The 13,792-nt window shown below is 37.8% G+C and overlaps 1 long non-coding RNA gene across 1 annotated transcript; it reads right to left on the bottom strand.

Annotated features, from left to right (window-relative positions):
- Nucleotides 1–9,730: 9,730 nt before the first annotated feature.
- On the bottom strand, nucleotides 9,731–10,355 carry LOC149927109 (uncharacterized). The gene is made up of 2 exons (XR_016474041.1): nucleotides 10,318–10,355; nucleotides 9,731–9,844 (listed from the first exon to the last, which is right to left on the bottom strand). It is a non-coding gene; the product is annotated as an uncharacterized LOC149927109 (long non-coding RNA).
- Nucleotides 10,356–13,792: the final 3,437 nt, after the last annotated feature.

Below are 13,792 nucleotides of genomic sequence, written 5' to 3'. Positions count from 1 at the left end.
TTTGAGCATGTTCATAGTCGGCTTCACTTAGAGGTAAGTCGGTTAAATCGTTGTAAAAACAGTCGATAGGTGGCAGCTGTGTTTCTTTGAAACTATCTTCAGAATCCATATATGAATACGGATAAACCCCTTTGCGAAGGAGAAGTTTAACTTCTTCGGGACTAAACACAGAGTTGATCGCGGAAAATGTTTGGGAACCCCCCTTTGCCAGATTTGCAACCAACGTTTCGAGGGAGGCAGGCAAGAATCGGATACTGTCAACAAAACGCAACTTGCCAAGCGTAAACGAAATGTACGTTTCGCTGTTGGTAGCGATACAATCGATATTTTTAATTTGGGAGATTTGTTGCATAATAAGATGCGCGTCGTATCTATAGGATTTCCAACTTGAAAAATTGGTTTAAATTATAATATTTTATATTACCTGCTTAAGTTGTGAAGGAAAACGGGGATAAATTTCGGAGCTTTCAACTTCAGATTACAGCTTTGACACGCGCATCCTCTATAAACCCCCGTGTAATGATCATGGTCGCGGGTTTTGATGGAAGTTTTTGAAAATACTTCCTCGCAAACGTAGCAGTGTGTGGCTGACTGGTACGATCTTTCCTCATCATCCGTGAGTTTCATCGGGATATTTGCCTTCAACTTATCGGATATGATCGAGGGGTCGTCCATAAGCATTTTCAACAAGTTGGCAAACCGAAATATACCTCTCCTCGGAAGAATTGTCCCTAGTGGTATTAATTTACCGAGATAACCCTTAAAGATATATCTCCGCAATTTAGAGTTATTTGTTAAAAATGTTATCCCAGTTCTATCCCGCCCGGTATTAAATTATATTATAATTAGAATAATTGAGACGAAACGACCAATTTTAATTTATTCAGAATATCATAAGTTAAGTAGTTACAACAGTGAGTTAGACGTACTATAACAATGCACAATTGAATTAAACCCTTTTCCCAGTACAAGTTTGTCAGTTGAATATAATACAAAGCAAATTTTAATGAAAGAAATAGCTACAGAGGGTATTATAACGACCGTTTTGGTTTATAATTTTAACGAAATCGGGCCGATTTTAATTAAACGATAGTTTATCGAAATTTTGTTAAAATAATATTCCCTAAGGCCGCGCGATAAATTTACGAGAATAATTTCCCGTCGCCGTTATATCGCAAATTTAGTTGATTCGGGATTGCCAGAACTGTAATGTTGTGGGCGAGTGATTAGAAATAAAATGGCAACCAGAATTATGCAAAATTATAAATGTTTATTTTTATTCAGAACAGTCTATGTAACGTTCTAGGTTTAACTTTCATCAATAACCCAACAATATATATCCCTCCTACGTAATTGTGCAGAACTGGTACTCAAGTGTCCAAGACTAGGTTTGTCTTAATTCATCGTGATTGAAAAATAAACCAAAACACACTTACACAACTACCGTACTATAAACTCTTGTCTTAATAACCAGCTGAGAGCTGTTCGCTACTAATATCTTCCAATCTACTTAATTAGCCTCACAGGTTGAGTTGATAATTTCAAGGGTATAATTAGGTTATTCCAATTCAAGAAAAAACAATCAATTTTATCTTACAGCTGACTTGAGTTAGTTCACAATTACTTTAACACTTTCAGTCTTAAACACGCACTGTTCATACATTCGATCACGTTCCAAACGCGAAACACAATTTAACTCTTTCAATGACCGAAGACCGAACATACTAATTAAACCGCAAAGTTACCTCATAACCTTTGACCGACACCAGGACCCCGTCCTGCAGTAGTTCGTCTGAACGCCAAGAACTAAGAAAGACTAATCTTCCATATTCACGGCAACGGCTTTATATACGATTATTTGATGTTTTTTAGACCCGTCAAGATTTGACTAAAGCTCGAAAAATTGTAGAGATTATATTTTTTACCCGGTTTGATTGATAGTTCTCCACACGGTGGCGCTATATTATTACTTTTATATAGTTTCCGCGGGAGTTTTGAATAATTATCCTTTTTCTAAGCGTTATTAAAAGGTAAAAAACCCGCCTTATCATAATGGTTTCTTTACTTTTTATATTCCTAAAGGAAGTCATTGGCTCGGCGGTAAACTATCTGCATTGTAACGATGTGACCCGAGTTCAATTCCTGAACACGATCAAATAAAGTAAAATACTCAGATATTTAATTAAATATAATATTAATATAATTTATAAATATAATTATAAATATAATATTAATATAATTTATAAATATAAGATTAATATAATTTATTAATATTTAATTAAATATAAGAATAATATAATTTATAAATATTTAATTAAATATAAGAATAATATAATTTATAAATATAAGATTAATATAATTTATAAATATTTCATTAAATATAAGATTAATATAATTTATAAATATTTAAAATGATGTAGAATAAATTATAGTACCTAACATTATAACTTTGTAAATGACATTCGCCAAAGCTGTTTTTTAGAAAAACACCGCAACTTAACAAGCGTTGGTGGCTGAGTGGTTAGAGTAAATCTCTTGCACGAGGCAGACCCGGGTTCGATTCCCGGCCGGCGCCATTAAATCGCAAATTGATACTAAGACGAATACCGTGAACAATTGGTGGAAACCCTGCCATTGGACGTTGAGAGGTTGCATAACACTCAGCATTCGGTCCGTCATTAAGTAGAAGCTGGAGATAAAACGCCCGTACAAACACAACATACTCAACATCTACAACCATCATAACACAGACACACCACAATCTCTACACCCACAACCGACATAACAGAAACACAACTCTCACAACCTACGCATAAACATTACAAAAACGTAATATACCAAACCGTCACGACGGTGAGCGAAAAAACACCATCCAAACTAAAATAATCCGTTAACGCTGACCGTCACACGGTGGTTTTGCCAACACTACGAAAAACTGCGAACGCAGAGATTTCGAGACATTGCGTACCTTTGCGTATCAATGCGTACCTTTGCACGGAAAATGCGAACGCGTTCGCAGGGCAGACAGACAGACACGGTGATTGTATAACCCCTCGGAGAGGTAAAAACTTCAACGCACCATCGTTTCCCCGATATGTTTCGTGTTTTACCAGTTCACCTATAATAAAATCTTTAGATAATGCCTTATTTATGTACACTTGATTAACCTAACCTGTTGGTCCGATAATCACGTACGAGAACCCACACGTGACGTGCAAAGATAATCTCGTGGTTGAGGATAGAGATGCGTCTGGCAAACATGTAAATATCTTTGATTGCAATGATTCAAAATCCGCAAAAATTGTGTAAGGAACCTAAAATGTAAGGGTAAAATTATTATTTTTGAACATAATACATTGAAATTAAAATTACCATTTGGTTCATCTCGTAGTTTTTGAATTTCAATACTGGTTCCTTGTGCTGCATTATCACACGTTGCGGGTCGTGGACATTACAGTCGCGCATATGGTCTTTGATAATGTCTTCAGAATTACTCCTTTTTAAGCACCGTCGACAATAAAACGTCTGGTGAATCCACTGAACAAACGACTTAGGTGGCGGATCAAGACGTAATGTTTATTTTTACCGTTTGTCACCAAAAGTAAATCAATTTCCCTCGACTCGGTTACACGATTTTCACTCACATAACGCGGAAAATAACCCTTTTCGTACGCGAAAATGTTAATTGATAAATTTTTCGCCTCTTCGATTTTTTTAAGTTTATATGCATCAAGTTCAAAAGGGAACGTAATCCCGCACAAATCGAGTTCATTCTCGTATCTTTTATAATTGTAAATACATTTGGGGTTTTCTTTGGTTGGGTGCAATTTTGCCAATATTGTCCACAGGAAACATTTCTTGTCACTTGGGTCTTCTGGATTAACATTTACCGTTACCCGTTTACTTTCAATTACAGGTGGTAATTGAAAATATGTACCGCCTACCAGAGGTAAATATTGGATAATGTTAATTTGTAAATACAAAATTTTATCCAAAAACCAACCATTTCCTAACCCTTCATAATTGTTCATAGAGTCGGCAATTTTGTCTCGACTAGAGTTTATTTGCTCGGGGATTATCTCTGGCAAGAGGGTTTCGTGTGTAAAACCCCTGAAATACGGCATTGCCTCAACGTCCGTACCAGTGTTGCCGAGTTCTCGGGTATATCGTGCCCGCACCACCATATACCATTTAATACCTTTCTTGATATTAAGTTTGTTTCTGAGGTATCCTTCGACGATGTCACGGTGTTCATTTATAAATAACACAGGTTCCGTAACGCCATCTGTTGCCGTTATGAGAGCATTAACATCCTCTATTTGAAATGGATGGATGGCTGGTAACACTGCTGGTGGGTGAGCTGGTAGCACTGCTGGTTGAGTTAGTGGTTGACCAACTGGAAAGGCAACGGGTAAGTTAACGGGTGGGTTTGCGGGTGAGTTAGTGGGTGGGTTAGTGGGTGGGTTAGGAGCGACGACTGCTTGTTGGTCAACAACGGCTGAACCAACTGCGATTGGTTGTTGGTGTTGGGCTTGAATATCATCCCAGTGTTCTTCAAGCCATTTACCTTCCGCTTGAGACTCTAATAAATAATTTAAGCGATCGTAGATTTTTGATTGTTGAATAATTCTGTCTTCTTGACCATCTATAGAAAAAAATACTTTATGTGACAAATAATAAAATTTTCTTTAAGAAACTTACCATTTTTAACTCTTTTACGAGAAAAAGAGTCGGGTGACGAAGCCCTTTTTACAGTGGAGTTTGACGGGCCAGGTCGATGCCACGCTGGGGTAGCGGGTCGAGATGACGCTGGGTCGACGGCTCGAGGAAACGCCGAAACTATCGATGATTTTGTCGCAAGTATAGATGGCACCAGTTGCGGCTCGGTGGTGCAAGCTGACGGTTCGGACCGCTGAAATACCCCCGAGGTCGACTCAGACCTCGAAGACGGATAATGCGAAGACGGCGGTCGTATCATCGGGGGACTCGTTTGCGGTACCCTAACGGGTATTACAGTAGTGCCGTGGTTAAATTTTCGTTCATGACGTTTTCAAAGATCGCGTCTCGAAAAAGAAATATCGCACACGGGGCACTATATCGAAATATTACCGGGAATAGTTACCATATGACGGTTGAGATTTCTCTTCTGGGTGAAAGCGGCTGAACAGATGTTGCATGAATACATCTTGACTCCGAATGTGACCTCTTCACTCAGCCCTTTTATACCTGGTCTAACATGATGTAATTTGTGGACTTCACCCTCGTCCTGCCTTTGTGCGTTCACCGCCTGACCACCTAACCGTTACACGTTCTCCACACGGCCTTGGTAGTTCACCGCTCGACCACCCTACCTTTGTACGTTCTCCATCGGATGGAGCCACCTTGGTAATTCACTGCTCGGCTACTCCCGCCTTTAGCAGATCACCGCACGGAGCTGTCAATCAGGATTTTAACTCTTCTTATCTGCAGGTGGCGAAAGGGGAGACAATACTTAGGAAGTCCACCGCCTTCGCTAACGCTTTCCATTTTAGAAGGGTACAGTTTGCATATTTTTATATACACCGCTTTATTGCGTAGAAAGGTTGCTACCTTCTCTAACGCTTTTCATTTTAGAAAAGTACAGTTTGTATCTTTTTATATATACCACTTTATACGTTCACCGTCCTATGTATTACATAAGCTTGCTAGTTCACCACCCCACCTTTACGCGTTCACCACCCGGCTTTACACGATCAACACTGTCATAGCTTTCTTCTACAGTATACTCGCGGGAGGAGTAGGGGGGAGAGGGAGGAGGCCTTCCACTGTATACTCGTGGGAGGAGCGGAGGAGGGCTTCCCCTGTATACTCGCGGGAGGAGCGAGAGGAGCGGGAGGAGGCCTTCCACTGTGCCTTTTTGGACCGGCTCGAAAACCCTACTACTGTACTATTTGGGGGCCTATTTCTCTGAAAAGCAGCACCGTAAGACATTTTTTAATCATCTGGACACGCTGTCGACTTCATGACATGCTTATCCGAGACACCCAGTATACTCTTTAAAGATAAAGCGAAATCTAGTTAATAGACAATGTCTTATTTGGAATCCGAACTGGTCTTCCCTCCTTGCCAAAAAAAGTACTGAGCACTCAGCTAACCTTCTTTCTGGAATTTAATAAGTATGGTGGTTTCGGGTTAGTTGGGACACGGCTAAAATTGGACACTTTAAACTAAAAAGAACCTCCCGCCTGAAGCAGACGGCGCAGACGATTTTCAAAAGTCATTTCCTTTGGCCCTAACCTTTGACTTAGTCGGTCAAAAAAAATTCTGCTTCTCAGATTTTAAGTTATCAAGATGGATGAACTTGAATCAGGTATAGTGATTATCAACTTTGATATTAGTTAAAAAGTTTAAGGAATGTAGCTCTTACTAGTTAACGAAATAAGGTTTAGTGGGTTTACTTTATGCAAGATTTATCTTAATATATGCTCAATAAATAAAATGAACCCTATTCTATTCAATAATGTAGTAAACATTTTGCTAGGACCTTTAAATTAGAATATTTTTAGAAATTGAAATCACCGCTCTTGTGGCTAACTTTGGACACTTAAATCGCATTATATAACAATAATTAAAAATGTATCAAGTTATATTAAGTTTGCAAAATATGAATTTTTTTAAGAAATATTAGGAGGAGGAAGTTAGTTGGTTATACAAATTAAAGCCAGAGTAGGCTTTTATAATCTAAGAGTTTAGTTTTAGGGAAGTTAGGGTTTTCATATTTGATATTGGGAGTAGAGGAGTTGCGCACAGTTTGATTTCATATGTAGGCCAGTGATTTGGACAACAAATCTAAATCGAGGAAGGTATATTTTAAACCATACTACTAAATTAGGCCAGAATATAGGGTTTTTACAGTAAACAGGTACTTATGGTTAAATATTTTTACAAGATGTCCCTTAAAATTGGTATTTTTGACCATTTTTGGTCTATTTCGCCTATCGAAAATTGTCTTTATAGACATTCTAACATAACCAGAACGACCCAGTTGGGACAAAATTAAGAAAAGGAAAGTTAAGACCACCTGACCAGTGAAGAGTACATCAAATATTTGGAAAACGAATAGCAAGAAAAAGAAAAACTACTGAAGGAAAAAGTGCATAGAGAAACAATTCGCCGAGAAAAACCAATGGAGAAAATTCTGAAACAAAGCGCCCCTAAACGCAAAAAAGGGAAGAAATGCCTTTCTTGTGATATGAAATGGAGTAAAAGAAAAAATCAGATGTCTGGGTGAAATGTGATTTACGCGATGGTTGGACATGTTTTATCTGTTCGCAGCTTCCAGATGAAAATAGACTTGAAATTTTGGAAGGATATTTTAATTACATTTGTAAAGTTTGTGTACCCGAGGAATAATAAAATTTCTTATTTTTTTAAAATTTGGTTTATAATTTTACGGCGCTATCGCCTAGGGTGAGATGCGAACACGTTTCCCGACAGAGACGACGATTGCCGAGCCCAGAGAACCTTCCCGCTGGCGCTGCTGAGCGAGAGGAAGAGGGGGAAATGACAACGTCGTGGCTTTTTGAAACCATATCTCCGATGATGGGTACGTATTTAGGCTTGCAAGAACTATTGCCTATACAAGCGACTGGAGAAAAATCCTCAAAGTACACGAGCAATTACCTAGAAAACGAATTAATCGCGAGAAATTTTCGTCGTGGCTATTAGAAACCATCTCTCCGATGATGGGTACGTATTTAGGCTTGCAAGAACTATTGCCTATACAAGCGACTGGAGAAAAATCCTCAAAGTACACGAGCAATTACCTAGAAAACGAATGAATCGCGAGAAATTTTCGTCGTGGCTATTAGAAACCATCTCTCCGATGATGGGTACGTATTTAGGCTTGCAAGAACTATTGCCTATACAAGCGACTGGAGAAAAATCCTCAAAGTACACGAGCAATTACCTAGAAAACGAATTAATCGCGAGAAATTTTCGTCGTGGCTATTAGAAACCATATCTCCGATGATGGTTACGTATTTAGGCTCACTAGACCTATTGACTATTGTTAAGTAAACGACACTTCTTTTTAGGTTAAGGGTCTAACAACGACTTAATCCCGGTTTAGGCCGTACTCGTTAACCCCGTTTCAGTAACTAGGCAAGACATTAGGCCCTTTCTCGAGTTCGTTTATTCGAGTCCGAGTTGACACGGGAAAACCTTCTGCCCTAAGCCGATCTGGGCATCGCTTTATATTCGAATATTGAGATTACGCCTCACTGAGTACGGAAACTAAACCGGGCGAAGGTCGGGAGTACCGTTTATTTAAAACATTTATTTTTTACATTTATTTACATATCATATATTGTAACACTAACAAGCGACTGGCGAAAAATCATCAAAGTACATGAGCAGATACGCTAGGAAATTCCTCTTGGCTATTAGAAACCAGCTCGCCGGTCTTTATCGTAGATTGACCTATTAACAAACAAGCGATTCTCGAAAACGCTTCGAATGTTACAATTACTTCCCAATAGCAATTTCCAAAAACATACCAAGTCGTCAATGTCCGAAACGAATTCTTCCAAGAAAAATCTATGATTTCTACTACCGACCACCTCAAAATCTCTAATATCGTCGATTAACATGTTACTATTACTTTTCAATCGCAATTTAAAAAGACATACCGAGTCGTTAATGTGTGGTCTTGTTTAACTTATTTTAATTAACATTTTAGTTCTTAAAGCTCAAACATACACGCCCTTATTTTTAGGGAGGCGTTGGTGGAATTTATTTAGATTTGTGCTGCCGCAACGCTAAAGGGCGATACTATACGTACACGTTTTGTGTATTGCGGGAAAGCATCCAAAGGGGTTTCTCTAGAGCCAAAACTTGGCTTAAGATTTAAAGTTTAAAGATTAACTTCTGATTTCCTTTCCTAATTTTTATCTTAAACTAGGAGAAAGTATGGGGAGTAAACTATTCGTTCGATTTCGTGAGGCGGCACTTGCATGGAAATCTCAGAAATTGCGTTTCCGCCCAAACAGAAGGGTCGGACATACGTCAAAATTCCGTAAACATGCCGAAAAAGGGATTTCAAAAATCTTAAAATCCGTTTCAAAATCTTGAAATCGTAGAAATTACTGTCAAAATCAGTTTGAGATTGCAAATCCCGTATTAAAAATTAGACGTGGACCGACCGCTCGGTCTAAGCTGTGAACTCAAATTATTATAAAATCAACCCCTTTAACATCGAACAAACGAGTTATAACCTAAAAACGGCAATGAAACCATTTATTCAATGTATTTTTCAAAGTTGTCCAAAGTTAGGCATTACTGTCTAAAGTTAGCTATATGCGTCCAAAGATAACTCCATTGTGTCCAATCTTAACCTCACGTGTCCAATCTTAGCGTCTGGTGTGCAATCTTACCCCACCCGCTGTCCATTTCAACACCGTTTTGTCCAAAGTTCGGCTCGAAACCTTCATTCAAGAAAATAATTATTTCAGCTATTAAAATGCTTAATTTTAACGTCGAAAAAGGATAGGAAGTAGAATTAGGAATGGATTTACATATTCCACTACTTATATTTCTCCAAAACAAAACTTATAAAAAGGCAAGGTACATTTTATAAAAAGTGTCCAATCTATCACGCACTTACCCTAGTTCCAAAATAAGTACAACGAAAGAAAGAGACTCAGCGAATAGTACGAGTAACAAGAATGATAAAGCCGTATCTGGGGTACTACTCTTCTCGCCCTGAACATCGGTGGTCTTCTCAGTGTAGCATCTGTCCCGGAGCTCACCATATTCCAAATCGACTCTCTTCTCAATAATATACATGGCGTGGTACTGACGTATCCTGTAAAAACAAATATGCTGTCAATATGAACAAAGAGAGGAATGCTTAAGGAAGTTAAGGTTTGTATCGGGAGGTTGTCTCAAAGGGCAAAACCAATGCGCTACAACATATTCCATCTTTTTGCAAGTTTAGAAAAGATGATTACTTGTCAAAACTATTAGCACTTTGAAAAAACAAAACATGGAAAATACAATAAAAGTAAAGAAATTTAATAGAGAGAAAGCTATAACCATGCCCTATGCATTTCATCAAATTGCGAAACAAAATTTGCCTTCGAGGGAATCAGGGGAAGGGTAGTTGTTAATCTCTTTGCCATAAATGATTTATGAAAAACAACTTGATTAAATTTCAAAATCCTACTTTAAACGAATAATAATTAACTCCTTGACTCAAGACTGCTAGACCCTCTTACGTAGCTAGAACGGAATAAAGGCCGATTTGGTTTCAGAAGAGTATGATTATTATTTCCTTACATAATATTAATCGGCTCCAACATCGTTTTTGAAACAGTATTTTTATTGGTCCAGAGTGCGTTACTTAAGATCCCCAAAGCGTCAGGAGCCGCGAAGAATGCGGGCACATCCACTTTCTCAGCTTTGCAGAAATCCGACACGTACTCCAAATCTTCTTGCCATACTACGTACGACGTTTGCCCTCTCACCACATCACGCAAATGTTTAAAACGATCAGTTTTATTTACATGGAGTGTTCTTTTCTTTATTTCCGCTCCTTTTTCTCCTGGAAACTTTAAAAACAATTCAATTTTAGTGCAGAAATTTATCTAAACCCGTGTGATTTCGAGTTGAAGAGTTAACCACTGTGGCGTAAGAACCAGAGGGGGGATATTATACTCCCAAATATTTAACAACGAGAGGCAACTACTATAATTGTTCCAGTCCCATGATTTTGGTCTGTTCAATTTGAGGGCGTCACCAGGATTTTATTTCGGTTGGGGTTTGGTTGAAATCTAACTTGAACAAAAACACGGCAAAGTAATGAATGCCATAATAAACTGATTAATATAACATAACGACATGTTAGGAGAAACATAACACGATATAGATCAAGTCTGACTAAATAAAACGAAACTATTATAGATTACACAGGACGAGTATATGCCGGGTGTCTTATTTTGTTCTGACATCAAATTTTTCTCAAAAACTGTAAGGCTAAAAGTATGACGTAGGGAACATTCTAATTTATAATTTTCATTAATTTATTTTTTAACCGGTAGGTGATAGATGAAAACTTTTAATGAGAAAGTTGTTGAATATACTAGAAACCTTATGGTACAACAAACTACAGGTTAAATATTTTTTGACCTATTCTATCATTGTTTGTCGCATTTTGTTAAATTTTCAAATAATTTAGTCTTTAAAGCGACTACATCCTAATGTAAAATAATTATCCCTAAATAGTCTGGAGTCGTGATCAGCGTGCGTTAAAGGTTCAATTGTTATGTTTTATAGTGAAGCGAATCGGAACGCTACAAGAGTAAGTCAGTTATTTGTTTTCGTTATCAAACAGATCACCAAGTCATGACACAGTACTCAGAACCGCTTTAGATATCTATTAGCAATGGGAACTGTTGAGTTTGATTATTTCATTTTTGTTGCAGACTTTTTCTCAACATTATCACCTTCTAAATTGCTCATTAGGCCTTCGTTTTTAAATAGAATGTTAGAATATATAACAAGATTCACCTTCAATTTTTGGAATACTTTTGGAAAATTTGTGATCATGTTTATATCCAAAATATTTTAATCTTAACTACTCGAAGCTCCAAGACGAATACATGGCGAATTTTTACAATTCTGTTTTAATAAAAACCAGATTAAGGGCGACGCTTAAGCTGGCCCTACTGCGGAGCAAAGGATTCTGGGTAACGTTGAGCCTGACAAACTTCTCCTCCAGTCAACTGCTCTAACGCATGGTGTACCTCGTGACGGATTGAAACTCATCTTCGCTTAATACACTTATCCCAAATTTAGCAAATAAACATACTGTTAATTACCGTGTACGGAATCATACGACGGTCGAGGCTTCGTTTATCAGTGAAACCCGAAGAACATGTACTTACCTTTTATAGTAAGCATATTGCAATATTGTGGACATCCCCTTTCTGGATCATTGGTTAAAATTGAGGTGTACTGTGGTAAAGTATAGGGTGGAGGCTCATGTGATGAAATATTAAGCTAAAAATGTGGTACGGCTTAAGACAACACTCGACGGGTTATTTATCTAGTACGTTCAGTGTTCCCCATAGTCGGGAGGCATTCCCCGTCGTGGGTGGGGAAATTTGCGAGAGGTTGTAAGACCGGCGGATGTGAGCACGTGCGTATAAAGCGTGACTGACCGGTCAGAAGTGATGACCAACGAGAGAGAGAAAATGTCTTACATTCATTCAATCTACTTATTCGCTAATTTTTTCATCCTTTGCAATGCAGTCCATAGGTGGTTCCTTTTAGCGTTGCATTACATTCATTAAACGTGTTTAAGTTACAAATTATCATTTTTTATTTATCCGACAATTGAAAATTTACATAGTCCATGTGTTTTTCAACCTTCCCACACAATCGTTTTACTTTTTCCTCTTTTTGGAGTGTGCTTCTTCTTGTTTTAATATTTTAATATTTCGGTGAGCTGCCGAAACGTGAGCACCGAACCCTTTGTCAACCTTCAACTGCGTTATTTGTTTTTTCTTGTCCAGTGGATATGTAATCAAACAGATTCCAAAGTAATATCGGGAAACAACCATCCCTCCCCGTCTTTGTCACAATACTGATCGACCAATGAAATTGTCTTCAAAATAGTCGAACAGGCAGTAGCGAATCCGGTAGTTTCCTCTAAAGTGATAAAGACTTCTTCGACGTGGTGCTCTGGTACATGTACACAAGCGAGATCTGGAATCATTCTGCATTGCAGAGAAAACTCCCCGTCGGTTCGGTAGCATTATTGCAGCCCTTCTTTCTGTATCACCCGAAGAACACACTGGCATAATTGGAAAAATAACATCTCACGTGAACTTGTGGATATGTATTTTTAATTGCCGGTATAGTAGCTAGTTCAAAGTCACTCATTGCAAATATCCTGGCATACGAATAATTTTTCTTCTTTGACACTAAAATGAATACTATGGGTACCACCGTTGAATAGTATAAAGTTGATAAAATAGGGAAGGCACAACCTTGAAAGTAACATCAACGAACTTGAGAACTCCAGAATTGCTTTCTTCTCAGAACTTGTAAACATGATAAACCTTTCGGTGTCTTCTTGTCCAGATTCGAAGAGTAAGAACGGTTTCCAGTACTTGTCACTTGGTACTCATCGGCTTATTTTAAAGAGTTCAAGAAAAGAGGCTGTGGTAAAGGTTGGTTCAGCTTAGAACGGTTCCTTCTAAAAATAACTTTTTTAATATTTATCTTTTAAGTGTAGTTTTATGTATTTAATACCTCAAATTTCGTTTAATCGCGTCTTTGCGTGGCAGATATACTATTGACGACTCCGAAATCTGGCTAACTATGTCACCCAAAATGGATTGGTTTGTATTTTCAGTAGATATAGCCTTTCGTTTCATTTCAGCAACATCAAACTTGGCTTCAATTTTAGAAACATTCGTAAAATGAGTGTCTTCATTTACAAATTTCACAATGGTTCCCTAAATGTACACACACTGTACTTGCCAGTAAATCTAAAAATATTGAAAAACCATGACACATTTAACTATAAACCGATTCGCAATGATTGTTTACGTTTACGCCTTTGGTACTTTCTTTAACGTATTCGGGGTTCTCGTAAATTAATTTGTTACGTCCTCGTGTACTGCAGATATAAACTAACATTTCGACTGACTTGTTAAGCCAATGTATATCTATGAACAGCTGATAAAGTTAATTAAATTTTATTGAGTGTTTATAGCAAAAGTATTAAAAAAGTTTGTTTTAAAAA

The sequence above is a fragment of the Leiobunum rupestre genome, chromosome 9, assembly GCF_980474605.1.
Source record: "Leiobunum rupestre chromosome 9, qqLeiRupe1.1.hap1, whole genome shotgun sequence".
In the NCBI taxonomy this organism is placed as follows: domain Eukaryota; kingdom Metazoa; phylum Arthropoda; class Arachnida; order Opiliones; family Sclerosomatidae; genus Leiobunum; species Leiobunum rupestre.
Note: the sequence above shows the minus strand (reverse complement) of the source record. Positions and strands in the feature narration are given on the sequence as shown.